General features: G+C 44.3%; 1 protein-coding gene across 5 annotated transcripts in view; it reads right to left on the bottom strand.

The window, feature by feature from the left end:
• The window catches only part of SORCS2 (sortilin related VPS10 domain containing receptor 2), a 2,165,153-nt gene that overhangs the window by 126,220 nt on the left and 2,023,546 nt on the right, over positions 1 to 15,387 (bottom strand). The window lies entirely within an intron of this gene.

Genomic DNA, 15,387 nt, shown 5'->3' with positions numbered 1-15,387 from the left:
ATTCTTAGCGGGTGCAACATTTTAAAAGAAAACAAATTTGTACTACTGTTTTTTTAAATTTTGCGGAAGAAATTCCTTGCCACAGGTGCTGGCAACCAACGCTACGCCGCTGATCCAGGGAAATGGGGAAATGACCACAGGAAGCGGTATTTCCACACCAATTCCTGTATGATGTTCCCTCCTCTGTGGCATGTTTATCCATGCACACTTCACTTTCAGTATACTGAAATTTGTGCAAAGATGGTCAGGGCACAACTTGTTCCACAGATTATGCCAGTAGCTCCTGTTACTGGGCACATCAAGATATGAGTTTCCATAATGAGGGCCTAAGCAGAGAGGACATTTTTTAATCAAATTAACCATACTCCTGCCGTGGCCACATTTGTGTTTTAGTACTAGCTGGATATATTTTAATTTGAGGACGTGTACATGGCTTTGTCTTGAAGGTGGTGCTGGTTGTTATGTTTTGGAAATTAAAATGGAAGGCATTTGTGTTAAAGGGAGCAAGGCAGAGGAAAGGGCTGCATTTGGTCGTGCAAAAAGGATTTGTTGGCGGTGAATGTGTTGAGGGTTTGACATGTTATGAAACAGCTATGAGTGGGTTAGCATATGCTAGGCGAAGAAGGCGAGGCTGTTGAAGCACGCAATACTAAAATTATCAAATTGCTAAAGGATTTGTGGTGGAATGGATGATGGCTGATGAAACACGATATTGGTAGCAGATTTGAGGGTCTTCTCATAGAGTTGGAATGAGTAGAGGGGGAGACCATGGAGGTGGTCTCCCTTTCACTCATTAGTCAAGTTTGTCGAAGACAACAGTATAGATGTGGGACATGGTTATATAGATGTTTAGGTGAGTGTGGAAATGGTATCAGGTAGAGGTGACTTGGAGGTGGTAAAGTTTGACAGCTGCATATTATTGTTCAACATGTACTTTGGTCACTGGGGCAAGGGAGGATGGGCTCAAAAAAGAGGCATGACCATGTTCAAGTTCAAGTTCAAGTTCGAGAATTTGTATAGCGCACTACTCACCCAGAGGGTCTCAAGGCGCTTGAGGGAGGGGGTTGCTTTACTTATCGAATATCCATGTTTTTAGTTGCTTTCTGAAGGAGAAGTGGTTCTGTGTAAGGCGGAGGTGGGTGGGGAGAGAATTCCAGGTTTTGGCCGCTAAGTAGGAGAAGGATCTTCTCCCCATGGTGGATCTATGGATGTGCGGAATTGCGGCGAGGGCTTGATTGGACGATCGTAGTTGGTGGGAGGGGGTGTAGAAGGACATTCGCGTGTTGAGGCATTCGGGTCCTAGGTCGTAGAGGGCTTTGTGTGCGTGGGTGGGGAGACGGAACGTTATTCTCTTGTTGACGGGGAGCCAATGGAGGTCTTTCAGGTGGCCAGAAATGTGAGCTTGCCGAGGGATGTCCAATATGAGTCTGGCTGAGGCGTTTTGGATGCGTTTTTTCTGTAGTTTGGCTGTGGTTCCGGCGTAAAGGGTGTTTCCGTAGTCTAATCGGCTTGTGACCAGTGCGTGAGTGACTGTCTTTCTTGTTTCAGTGGGGATCCATCTGAAGATTTTTTTGAGCATGCGTAGGATGTTGAAGCAAGATGATGAGACGGCGTTGGCTTGTCTGGTCATCGAGAGGGAGGAGTCCAGGATGAAGCCTAGGTTAAGTGCGTGATCCGTAGGTATGGGTGCGGTTCCCAGGGACGATGGCTGATGGGCACCACACCCCTCCATACAATCCTTTATGTGGGCCTGACCCGAAAAGCTCTGCCACCGGCGACCGCCAGTCTTTCAACTATGGAAGCGCACACTCCGGCAGCTGGGATGGTAGGGCAAGATAACAAAGGAGGCTCCCCTCTGGCACAATGGCCTCTTGCCGCAGCTCGCTGGACTACCTGGCTTCTCGGGATGGAAGGCTATAGGAATCTCTACTGTGGGGGACGTTCTTCATGGTCAGACCCTGAAGTCCTTTCAGGAATTACAGCACGATGCCTTGATCGCAATTTTACAAATATCACAATTCCTCAATGCCTTCTCCCCATATCTCACACTACAGGAGACCATACCTGATTTTAGCTCTCTTGAGGCAAAAGTATTCATGGGAGATTTGGGGGTCCACAAGATCACCAAAATCTATTGTACACTTGTCACGAATAGCCACACGACGCTGTCTAAAACACGGTAGACCTGGCAGACAGATTTGGGCCCCTTGGACGATGAGGGCTGGATCGAGGCGCTGGCATCCCCACGAGGTGCTGCCATAGCGACTCGATTACGATACATACAGATGAAGTACCTCCATAGGGTATATTACACTAGGTATCGGCTCTGGAGGACAGGGCTTATTGCTTCTCCACTTTGCTTGCGATGCCTTGCGGCCAAGGGTACCCTCATCCATACCGTATGGCTATGCACATCACTATCAGGGGGTTATTGCATGTATGTTGCAGGTTTTGGGCTGGGACATCCCTTATTCACCCAGATTAACTATTTTTCATATAACTGATGACATCAGGGGTAATATATATAAACCCCGCCTACTGTTACTGGACCTTACACTCGCGAAGAGGGACATTGCGAAGGCATGGAAGGACGCTTCCCTGCCCTCCCTTGGGGCTTTGAAGAAGGGTTTTGATTTTTGTATGGGGCTGGTGATACCTATATTTGCTGCACAGGGCTGTCCTCAGAAACATCCCAAGATCTGAAAGAGATGGGCGGACTTCACGGGGATCTGCTTAGAACCTATCCCAGATCACACAATAGATTGGCATTATCCACAACTACCACAAGGCAGGGTGAACAAGGAATCAGTGACTTAACTATTCACTCTGGAGATGACTTGACATGTATCGTTTCACATTTGGGTGCAAAATGTCGACATCATCATGATTGCTATGTATATTTTGCTGTTATGGTATTTGGCCTTGACAGGCCTATCTTGGCTGTTGACAATAACATTTTGTTGTGAAAATAAAAAAAAGTGCAATTCAGCAACTGATGTTATTTGGTTGTATTGTATCTAGTCGAAGTAATAAGTTTAGGCTGACTGGAGCTTTTGATGATTCGGTAGAGGGACCAGGTTTGTCCCTGTGAAAAGTTTACCTTCTGACTTGGAAAAGTTTCTAGAGAAAAGTGTTTGTCGGTAGGTTTTGCTGCAGGCCAGCTCAAAATGAGCAAAAGACACACAAAAGTGCGCCGGGTATGCCCAGACGTGGGTCCTGGGCTCACTGCCACTGGATTTAAAATATCCTGGCTGATGAGGGGGTGAAACCTCATCAGCCCTAGGATACTTGTTTCCGGAACAGGGAGGACCTGGCTTGGCAGTTCCGGCTGGACTGTTCCCATGAGGCACAGGGTCAAGACTGATTTGCATATAGCCCGGTCTAAACTGGGGTGGCATGGTGAGCAAAAGAATGATGGATTTTACCCAGATCTCTCCACTGAGGGTGAATGTTTTGATTTGTTCTGCATTCCATCCATCAATTGTGTGTCTTTTGCTTCCTCTCCCTAAGTGCGCCGGTTATGCCCAGACGTGAGTCAAGGGCTCACTGTGCCCCTGGATTCAAGCTATCCTGGCTGATGAGGGGTGAACCTCGAAACCGGTCTGAGTATGCTTTTTTCCGGTCCAGGGATGACCTGGCTTGGCAGTTCGGGTTGGACTGTTCCCATGAGACACAGGGTCAAGACTAATTTGCATATGGCCAGGTCTAAACTGGGGTGGCATGGTGAGCAAAAGAATGATGGATTTAACCAAGATCCCTCAACTGGGGGTGAATATTTTGATTTGGTCTGCATTATATCCCTCAATGGTGTGTCTTTTGTAGTTCAAAAGAAGGGCTGGACAACGGCAGCATGGCGAAAGTTGGTGTGGTCGTCGCCAACCGCAGGAAAATCCAAGCAGGTGAAGTTCGGAATCTGTAACCCAAAGGTCTTGTCTTTCGACTGATGCTGTTTAATGTCTACCTCAAGGAAGTCCCTCTTTGTTCAGACTTCAAAAGTTGGAATCCTTTCAGCGGAAGAAACTGGAGAGTTGAATTTGACTGGCAATTTGATGTTGGCGGCTGCTGCTTTGGCAATGCTTCTGGTCTCCTCTGGTTCCCTGAGGGAAAAGTTCTGAAAATGTTTTAAGTGTCCTATTCTGCAGGTTTTAGAGTCGGAGGAGTATTTGCTAACACCATTCAGGGGCCCAGGAACTTTTTGACACCACTTGGGGGTTAGGACTCACTCTCCCAGAAGCCATCAGGAGACTTTAGCAGAAATCCAGTTGGAACTCGCTTCTTACAGCATTTATGGTCCTGTAGCTCATCAAGAGGTCATTTGACTGACCCTTGGAGTCCACTTCTTTGTTCTGAGTACAAGAGGGAGCAGGTCCAGCCTTTGGGTCCTTTCTCCACAGACCCAACAGCAGGTGCAGTCCTACGTCTGTCTTCCACAGGTCCATATGTGTTCTGAAGAAGGTATCCAGGGGTGCCACATTTATTCATGGCACTTGCTGGTGGGATTGAGAGACTCACCATTCAATAAGGAAATCGTTCCCAGGGGCAGCCCTACCCACTTTGTCATACACACCATCAAGACAATACCTCGCAAACTGACACTCAACCCAAGTTGAGAATCTATAATCTCTCAGGAGTTGCAGCAGTCTACACCTACGTCACGAATCTCCAAAACAATTGACAGCAACTCACCGCACTCAGATCCCAAATCCCCACCCATTTCCATTAGCTTCAATGCTCCTAGCTCCATCTCAAAGTCCTGCTCTGCCCCCCCCTTATTCCTCTACTGATCCCACTTGGATCACACAGTGACAAGCTCCTGAAAGCGAAAAGGAATAATCTTATACACCCAGCTCTACCTCATATATCGGTGACCACTAATGCTACAATCACACAAAACGCCTTCCTTTCGGATCCAGCTAACACTGCCCAAGACAACCGAAAATTAAAACTTAATCTCTATAATAATCCCAAATTAACCCCTCTAAAGGAACTAAAAATGTCAGATGTAACTTTGGATGTCAAACCATCTAGCAATCCTCTCCCCAGACCTCCTTGCACTCTACTCCAACCATCTCCCTCATCCCGAGGAGAGCTAGAAACACCCAAACGGACAGGATTTATCTGAACTTGCAAAACACCATCTTAGAAATTAAGAATATTTTACACCTCTCAGAAAGTTATCTTTCAAAAATCAACCATTTTCAAAAATGAATACTCTCAGCCCACAGAAAGCTAACTACTATTCCCCTGCCTCTGTCCAATCGACAATACCAAACACGCAAACACCATAGATACCTGACAGACTCTTAAACGCAATCCCCATTGCTATTTTACGAATTGTCTCTCCCCCATTGTGGATGAACATATATTTTGATCAGTCCTAATGAATGCAACGAGAACACAGCCGAATAACTGAAAGATTAACCCTAACACCGTAAAAAACAGTAGATTTAACCCCCGAAAAACATCAAAGAAACCTGAGTAACTGACTGAAACCAATCTCCTGCCTACTACTCAACTGCAGCTCAGCAATGGAACACACCTTTGACATCTCTGACCTCATTTTGAGCCCAGAAGTTGATGGAACTATCCTGACGGAATTGTGGCTTACTGAATATTCTTCCCGATGTTTAGACCTTCTAGTTCCTCCAGACATTGTGAGATTAGACAGACCACAGAAAATAGGCGTAGTCTGTGTCTGTATCCATCGATCCGACATCTCTATCACAATACTTCACTCTGACTCCCTTGAACCATGTGAATACCTTGGGCTCTCTTTAAGATCTACAGATTACCAATTCTGCAAACTACACATATTTTACCATCCCCCAGGTAAAAACGCATTGTTCGTTGACCAACTAATGGAAATCATTACAACAAACCCTGCCTCTCGCTCCAATGATATATTCCTAGGGGATTTCAATCTTCATTGGGAAGACCCCTATGATACTCAGGTCAATTCTGTCAATGATTTCTTAGCAGATCAATCCCTAGTCCAAGCTTGTACCCTACCAACCCACACTAAATGTGCAACACTAGACTGCATCATTTCCAAAGAAAAATGGATAAAACAATCCTGATCAACCCTTGCAATCGGTCAGACCACCTTATTATCAACTTCCAAATACCCCCTACAAAAAAGAAACCAACCTCACAGTCAATCAAACCCAGACAATGGGTTTGTGACACTAAAAACCTAACGTTGGAGATACCAGCAGCTCCCTGCAAGAAAGAACTTCTTCCTCCTAATATTATGGCTGATGTCTACAACTACAACTTCACGATGACTAAACTAGTTGATTCCGTAGCCCCGCCAAAACCTTAAAGAATACCGGTCAAAGACAAAAAACCCTTGGTTCAATGGATCTCTCAATGAAGAAAGATGTAAACTGAGACTAACTGAATGGCAATGGAGACAACATCCTTCATCCCCTCACTTAAGACTGCCAAGAAAGTCCAGACACTCTTACAATAAAAGTATCCTAAAATCAAAAAAAGACTTCTTTAGATCAAAACTTTCAACACCAAAAACAGACAGAGGAAAATCTTCGAAATATTAAAACAACAATCAAACAAAATGGCAAAATCCACCCACTTGACATCAAAGTCACATTTAAGCAGTGTAGAATTCTTTTCCTTCTTTACTGCTAAAGCCATTTCCCTAGAGAATGAGCTCAAGACTGCGGCTGACAACAACCCCTAAAAATTCTCCAGCCGATCGTCCAACCTAACCTACTCTGCCAGTGCCCAAAAATAAAGCTCAGTGGTCTACCTTCAAACTCTATGACCACAGAGATATTACCAAAACCCTATTGACTAAAAAAAACAACAACCACTATAACGATCCTCCCCCTTCAAAATGCTTGTTGTCTATCAACTATACTGTCATCCATATTTGGACCAAGATATCAATGCATCACTTTTGCAAGGATCCATCCCGGATTGCCTATAAACCAGCCAAGCCATCACCATCCTCCAAAAAAACCAACAGAAAACCCTTCGGACACAAACAATTTCCGACCGATAACCAACATTCCCATTCCAGCCAAAGTAATAGAGAAATGTGTTCAACAACAACTGAACCAACACATTATGGAATTCAAGCTATTAGACATCTGCCAATCAGGATTTAGACCCAGGCGCAAGATCGAAACAGCAATTTTACATATGGACGATGATTCCCTAGTCGCATTAGACCGTAATGAAAAATGTCTGCTTGTGCTGCTTAATCTTTCGTCCGCTTTCGACACTGTTAACCATGGAAAAATACTCAAGAGACTTGAGAACAGGATGGGTGTAATGGGAACTGTCCTAAAATGCTTCTTAGAGAACAGAACACAAAGATTTCTGGTGAATCAAAATCTATCCTCACCATCCCCTAACCTAGTACCACAAGGCTCAACACTATCCCCATCACTATTTTTTTTTTAAACACTTTATTGAGGCAGATGTGTAAACCACATTATCATATGAAGAAAACAGTGCCATGTTACAGAGTCTGTACGTAAGGCAGGTAAGTGGCTCAATTAACAGATTGATGGGTACAGCAAGACAATCATCCGGTTTGCACCATACAGCATGAAAACTGTTACAGTAGAAATTTTTTCCAATAAAGCAACTGAAATACAAATTAAACAATACCAATAGGTCAAAAACAAAGAAAAAATAAAAAGGGGCGACAATAATGATAATCAGATTGCAAGACTAGCACAGTAAATCTATCAGTATCACATTAAGCGGCATCCTTGCCAATGACCACAGCACTGTAAACGTATACCAGGAGCCATTCCACCCAGGAATGAGTTGGGCCAGCTGCATGAGTTCATATAGTGCCGATTCGTCTGAAAGCGCTGAAAGGTGGGCTGTGTTAGCGTGGCGAGGACTATCACCCGCGTCGGCCTGAAGACCCCTACTAATCCCCATCACTATTTAATCTCTATGTTGAACCTTTAACCGAAGTATGACAGCAGGCGAATATCTCCTTACACATGTATGTAGATGACACACAGCTGTATATTATGATTACTTCCTTAGAAGAGATTAAGACGATGAACCATGCATTAAAAAAGACAGTTTAATGACCAACAATCACCTTAAGCTAAACTTTCAAATAACCATATTCCTTTTAATTTCCCCTCTAAAAACTCCAAGGTGATGAAGAATTGGACCAAGTTGATCACTGCACTAAACTGTAGTCCGATCCTAGTGGACTCTACCAAGTTCCTAGGAATCACTTGAGATAAGAACCTAAATATGAAATCACACATCAACACAATGGCAAAAAATGCCAGCTTTCACCTCAGCTATCTTAGAAAAATTAAACCTTTTATCGAATCACCAGACCTCAAAACAGCAGTTCAGACATTAGTCATCTCAAGACTTGACTACGGATGTACAACTTTATCAGGACTAACCAAGATCTCAACAGCCCTGATTAAAGCTTTTCTTGATGCAGCCGCAAGACTCATAACAGGATCCAGAAAATTTGATCACATCACTCCTCATCTTAAAGCACTCAACTGGCTGCCTTAGGAAACAAGAATTCAACTAAAGATGGCCTGTAGCACACATACAATGATCCACTACAAATTCCGCAATACCTAGCACAGAAAATTTCAATTACTGGAGGAAGCAGACTCTCTCGGTGCTCCGGTAATCTTCTGAAACCTTCGTTCTTCCATAAGAAAAAAACATATGATAGAGCTTTCTCTGGAGCTGCATCAGGAATATGGAACTCGCTCCCTCCGAGCATCAGAAAAATATCATCTACTTCAATATTCAAAAAGGAAGCGAAGTCCTTCCTATTGAGCAAATTCCTCCCTTAATCCTCAGTAGCCCGTTCAGAACATGTTCTAAAAGTCCCAACAGACAATCACTCGACCTACTCTAGCCTGCTGAGTGAGACTCTCTTTGAGTTCATCTATTATCAGACTCTAGATGGAGCTCTACATTCTATAGCTAGGCCCAATCTTCTAGTCCTAATTTCGCTCTGAGATATCCTTTTGAGGACAGCTACATCTAAATGTCACCATTGTGAATACTCAGAACAAGTACAAATCTATTAGAAATTAATAACCTATTTTCTTTCAAACTGTATTATTGAATGTACAAATGTTTCCTCGTTTTAAAATGTATTGGGATACCTGGCAACTGTTTATGGGTCTCAATTTTACTGTTTGAAATTACAATGCTATAGATATGTGAAGCGCTCTGATACCCAACTCTGGGTCTTGTTTGCGCGATACAAAATACTGAATGAATAAATAAATAGACGTGCAGTTTTTTAGTCGTTTGTGTCATGTCTACTGGGACATCAAGAATATTTAGTTCTAGCTTCGAGGAAGAGGGTGGGGTAGACTTCAGGGCTCGCACACAAGCAGGCACCCTCCAGGTAAAGATTGAATTATTGAGCTCTCTTGTGAAAAAGTCCATCAAGGCACGATCCTCCAGAGTCCCAAAGCTGACCCCACTGTTCACTCCAAGTTCTCATGTCCGGGCCACACCCTTATGCTCAAACTCGCAGCTTGGGACCAGTCAATCTAAGTGCGCCCCTGCATAGGGATACTGGTGACATTCCACTGAGGTCAACATTCTCCATTGTCAGTTCCATGGTGGAGTGAATCCGCCAAATCATGGCTACTCAAGGCTTCAGGTTGACCCAGTGGATTACTCCAAGTACTTCAGGACTGGACTGCATCCCCTGTCCGGTTACATGGGCCTGGGATCAATTGAATTAGAGACAGCATTGAGGCACCTCACCTCCAGTGGTGGGCAGAACCCCACCCAATCTATCCACAGCCAGCGGGGCTGATGGATCGGGAACACCAACTGCCAGGGGCAGCACCATCTTCCCAACATCAGGTCTGAAAGTGAATACAAGCAAGCACGGCCCCTGAGCCTTACTCTGCCACCATGTTGTCACTCTCAGAGGCCTCCTTTAGAGTACTGAGCAGCCCCAGACTCGAATAGCTCCATTCCAGGGCAGGATCCTGGAGGAGGCTTTACAGGTCTCAGAGCTCACAGTTGTGACGTGCTTTTGCATGCTCCTTGGCATTGCCATTATTCTTTCGCTTTAATGTTGTTCATTTGGTTTGTTACACTGAACCCCAAACACAGCTTCTTTGGGGACTGCCTTAATACACAGTACAGGCTACCAAAAGTGAGCCAGTCATTGTTAGTGAAATCTGCTTATAGATCTTCCAAATTTGAGATACATCTCACTGTGTGCGAGGAGAAGACTTAATGGGGTGGAGTTTGGGAAGGGGTGGAATCTTGATCCCATTGTTTTCAGGAGGCGTGAGGGGTGGGGTCATGGAGTTGGAAAAAAGCTTTGACCTAGCACTTACTCCCCACCCCTTCTTTAAACAAAAGAAAAAACCTTCTGAGGCAGTCACTGAGGCCCAGGGATGGTTGCAAAACTCCCCATTGGACAACAGCTGTGCACAACCTTTAAACATGATTTGAAAAAATACTCTGAACATGGGCTTCCAACTCATGATATTTTCAATCCTATGATATCAGCTCCGCACCAGGAGATCGTGTGAGCAGAGCTGGTATTGTGTGATGCATAGTGCCAGCATGTGGATTGGCAAATCTTTGTTCACCTTTGTAAGTAAGACTGTTTGGGCACTGAGGAATCACATTCAGAACACAGATCCAGACTGTGACCTCTTTCAAACAGTCGAATTGCCTACATTGGCATTACATGCACAACCTGGAGAATGGTAATATGAACTGCCACAAAAGATGTCTTCATCTGGTTTCACTCTACAAATTATTCAGGCGGCAGTACAGGCTCTCAACAGCAGTTAGTACTATTTTGCAATGTTCACATTTGTTAAAGAGTTTACTGCTTATAAGAGAAAAATAATTCAGGGCCACATGTACAAAGCCTTTTTGTGGCCGCAAATAGGCCAAGTCACAGAATTGGCCAATTTGCGAACGCAAAAAGGTACTTTGAAATGTACAAATCCCTAATTGTGATTTGATAACGTATTACCAAATTGAAATTTGGGATTGTGAATTGGTATTTGGAAGGGGTGTGTTTAGGGCATGATTTCCAAATAAGGATTCACATTGTTACTCACAAATGTTTTGCGACCAAAAGGTGGTTGCATAACATTTGCACTGTAGCACCAACTCAAAGTGGGTGGTAAGTCATTCGCAAATGGGAAGGGGCGGGACCCCACCCTCTTTGAGAATGAAAAAATATATTTTTTGCAAGAGCAAGCATTGGTCTGGGACCACTGCCTACTCTTTAAAAATGAAACAAATGTTTCATATTTTATTTTTCCTTTAAGGAAATCGGACTGCGTTTAAAAAAAATGCTTTATTTAGAAGCAATCACAAACATGGTGGTATGTTGACCCCAGTAGGCCCCCATCCCTGCGATTTTTGTGATTCCCAATGGGTCACAAACTGAGATCTACTGGCAATGGCAGAAACTATAAAACACACTTTCGTACATTGTCAAAAATGTGGAATTTGGTAAAAGCAAACACTAAGCTTCGTACTTGTGGCCCTTAGTGTACAGATTTACAGTTCTTAAAACACCCAAAACAAAATAATAACCATGGGAATTATTACAAGTCTACTTTTTATTTCGGTCGTCATACTGCTAAAGCACATGCTTGTTATTTCCTCTTTTCTGCCCCTGTGGTCACACAGAAGACGTCCCTGATCTTAAGGTGCCTGATCTTATATGAAGTGAAAGGGGTTTTGCACAAGAAAAACATTCAACATTTAGTTTGGTGGTCAAATAAAATGTCACATTTTGCCATATTGAAAAACTCATATTAACACTGAAATATCTTTTATGCAACTCCCAGAATCTTTTTGGTACCAAATAGAATATATTACGTGGAAACACAGTTAGTACATGGATTGTGTTAATGGCTTAGTTTGTGAAACAGATAAGTGCAGGGACCTGGTGTGTTATTAGAAGCTCATCGTTGGCTCTGCTGCAGTTGCTGAATAACAATGCTGTTTTGACTCCACCTCAAACCTCTTGCGTCCATCACCCTTATCTTTAGTTCACTCTTGCAGGCTTATTTTTCTCCATCAATCCTCTCTCCACCACTGCCTTCTATCTTTGGGCATGATTACAAGTAAAGGTGCTAGTTACCACACCTGGTAAATAACGATACCCTGTGGTTCGTTATTTATCGAGAGAATTAAATAGCACCTATTACGAGTTATTGGGTAATAACATGAGGATTTTCGTGTTTAACACTCCAAAATCCGCATGGTACAGTAAATACCGTACATATTTCCCCTGTTAAATTTCAGCAGGCTTGACCTGACGAAGTTTGACTGATGTTATACCACTGTGTTTTGTCTAGGATCCTGATTACAAGTCAGGCAGAGTGGAATTCCAGTATGGAAATCTGCCCCACCTCAACACAACTGGCCCGGTGTTCCCATGTCCAGTTTTCCCAGGTGCCGGAATGCTGGACTCTGTTTTCCCGACTGGTAATTCAAACTGGTAAAATGGCATCATGTTTTGGTGAGTACAGAAGCCAAGCTCCATTTCACACTCCACCCTAACTTTTATCTCTGATAAGGGGGAGCACTGATGCTTGCCATGCCAGAACTAAACTTCCCTTTACTCTCTCTACCCCCTCCCCCATCTTCGCCCCTTCCCTTACTCTCTCTACCCCCTCCCTCATCCTTGCCCCTTCCAGAAGCCCCACAAACATTTACCATCTTCTCACTGCAAGCGGTAAATATGTGCATTAATCCCATCGCAAATGGGCATACCGCGCAGAATACCCCCATGGTAATTCCATGACTACATCGTTATTCCCCATTCCAAGGGTTTTACCTCATAATAGGGAACACACTAAGACCTCTTGATGAGAAACGGTAACTCTGACCACCTTGAATCTTCTCACAGGAATCTTGACACATTTAGCTCATGATCAGCCTTAACCCAGTTCAACACTCCACTTATAATTGTCTTAATACATGCAGGAGAATGCAGACATCATGCTTTTCTTTCCAGGGACATAAGTCCCGCTTCCTGTGCAGTTTATTTCCATTCTTGTTTCCTGGGATAAGTTATGAGTGGATTTTACTTGCAACTGCCTATTACGAAATGAACCGACAAGAAACTGAATCAATGAATCGGAGTTTGTATCTATAGCCATTACATTTTCCAACTGTTAGAACTGGGGGTCTCTAGTTGGCAAGGTAGGTACCTCATGAACAGATCTGGATGGCCAATAGAGTACAACATTTTTTTTACATAAGATAACCAAGTGAACCTATTAACAGCTGACTGATTCATGCAGTCTTGAATAACAGCCATGCTAAAATCTGTCTCAGGTTGTAGAAAATTCAGCCCATAACGCACCGGATGCCCAGGCTGCTGGCGCAAGGCGCCTCTTAGTTCCCATCGTAAATAATTATCAAATAAAGAGACGGGCACTGGAAGCAGGAAATCAAGAACAGAGTTTTATTTCTCATGAGGAGAGCCTGTCATTTCAGACACTCCCATAGTGTCTTCAGGAGGTGCTCTAACTAGCCTCTCTGAGGCCTGGTCTTTTATACACTGGTTTAAGACATGTGAACGTTCTTTATTACAATAAAGACATTGTGAAGTATGAAGATGACATCCCCGGCACCCCCCCAGTTCCGGCTCATTCCAACACGTGGCTACAGTAGAGGCCCTTACCCTTCATACAATAGGAGGGGGCTGTCACGCAGCTGAGTGTTCTGCTGATTCCTTTGGAATGTGTGCGCCTGATCGAATCCCAGGGGGTGGGAAGGTCATGATCAATAGTAGCTCCTTTGAAGAGGGGCGAGTGCATACAGTAGTGGGCAATAAACTGTATCCTCGGGCTAAGGGATGACCAGCGGTCCGTGCAAACAATCGGGCTCAGAGGAAGGGGTCATCAAAGGAGAGATATTCATGAAAGGAAGGATCGGTGTGGACAATCGAGCGTAGAGGAAGGGTTTATCAAAAGAGGGGTATTCATGGAAGGAAAGGAGGTGTTGGTCAGGCGCGGGGTGTGATTCCCAGTGACAGCGTCATGCAGAAGGAGAAGGGTTCATGACTTGTGCATGTGAGAGTGGGGGCGGTCGGGGTGCATGGGGGAAGCTTGCAGGGTCAGGGAAGGGTGCTGATGATCGATCGCAAACAGAGAGACCATGGTACCTAAAATGGCTGTTGTATATATGTGTGCATGGGTCTATGCTGGCGGGATATGTTTTGCAATACCCATTCTGCTTACGACAAGAGGTACAGTGAACACAAATGAACGCCGCTTATGTGTATATACATTGCCAATTTCAACAGTCGCCGCTTTTTAACATACGCTAGTAAATTTGTGTTTACCCCAACTGATGGAGTGTACTTATAGTCATGTGCGGCCAATGAAATAACGTTCGTCAAATGCTAGCAACTTGCTTGAAACCATATGCAGTCGATACAATTGGCGGAATGCGGTACATATGAATTTACATTCGTTGAGTTATTTATACAAATCTAGAGATTGGCATAATACTTAGTCGGGGTCAACCAAGGAATCAGGTTCTGACTTTTTCTCCGATGACATCAACATACAGTAAAAAGTGCTATATGAGACTTTTGGACTTGAGTGACCGATGAAACATTTTTGAAAGCAATAAAAAATAGTTGAGGGAGGAATTCAGTTCGATGTAAGCAACTAGTCAAGGGGTGGGTAGAAAGTTCAGGAAGGGGGGTCTTAGTGAAAATGTCTTTTCAACGACGAGCCACCACTGGTAGACTCAGGTAGTCCGTTTTCTTTTCGTTGGCGCTTTTGAGCACCGGCGGTGGAGCTATAAGTCCAGCTCGGAATCATCCTTACGCGTTGCAGGGTGCGATCAGTCCTCTGCTGTTAGATCACAGTCCTGTTTCCTAACTGATCTTCTTAGGGGTGCCTTATGCTGGGCACCTGCGTGTCTTTCTTCTTCCGTGGCAAAACCTTATTCTATAGTCAAAACTTATGTGAAAAAGGGTGAGTTTGTTGAATAATCGAGGGAAGAGAGGGCGGAGTGGGGCCAGATCTTTGAACACACCAAGGGACCAAGGGAGCAAAGGACAACGAGCAGGCAGGCCCATCAGTCGGACTCAAAAGGGGACGGGGACTTCAGGCACGAGTGGGTCAGCAAGTCGAGGGCTTCAAGGCAGCCCTTCATTCCTTCATCTGCCGAGTTTGAAAGTTGTGCCTCGTCCCGCGTCTCGTTGCTCTGCGGCTCCACCTTTGATTGCGGTCACATGTGCTTCATGATCTGTGGCCAGGCTGTGCGTCACGTCCAGCTCCTCTCCTCCGGTGATTGTATCTTTGAATGGGTACAAAACAAGTTTTTAGAAAAACTGGCAGGAGAAGACATTTATACATCTCAATTCCGTCCCCAACCCTAAGT

Source organism: Lissotriton helveticus, chromosome 2_2 (assembly GCF_964261635.1).
Source record: "Lissotriton helveticus chromosome 2_2, aLisHel1.1, whole genome shotgun sequence".
Lineage (NCBI taxonomy): Eukaryota > Metazoa > Chordata > Amphibia > Caudata > Salamandridae > Lissotriton > Lissotriton helveticus.
The sequence above is the reverse complement of the archived record's forward strand: the minus strand, read 5'-3'. Positions and strand labels throughout refer to the sequence as shown.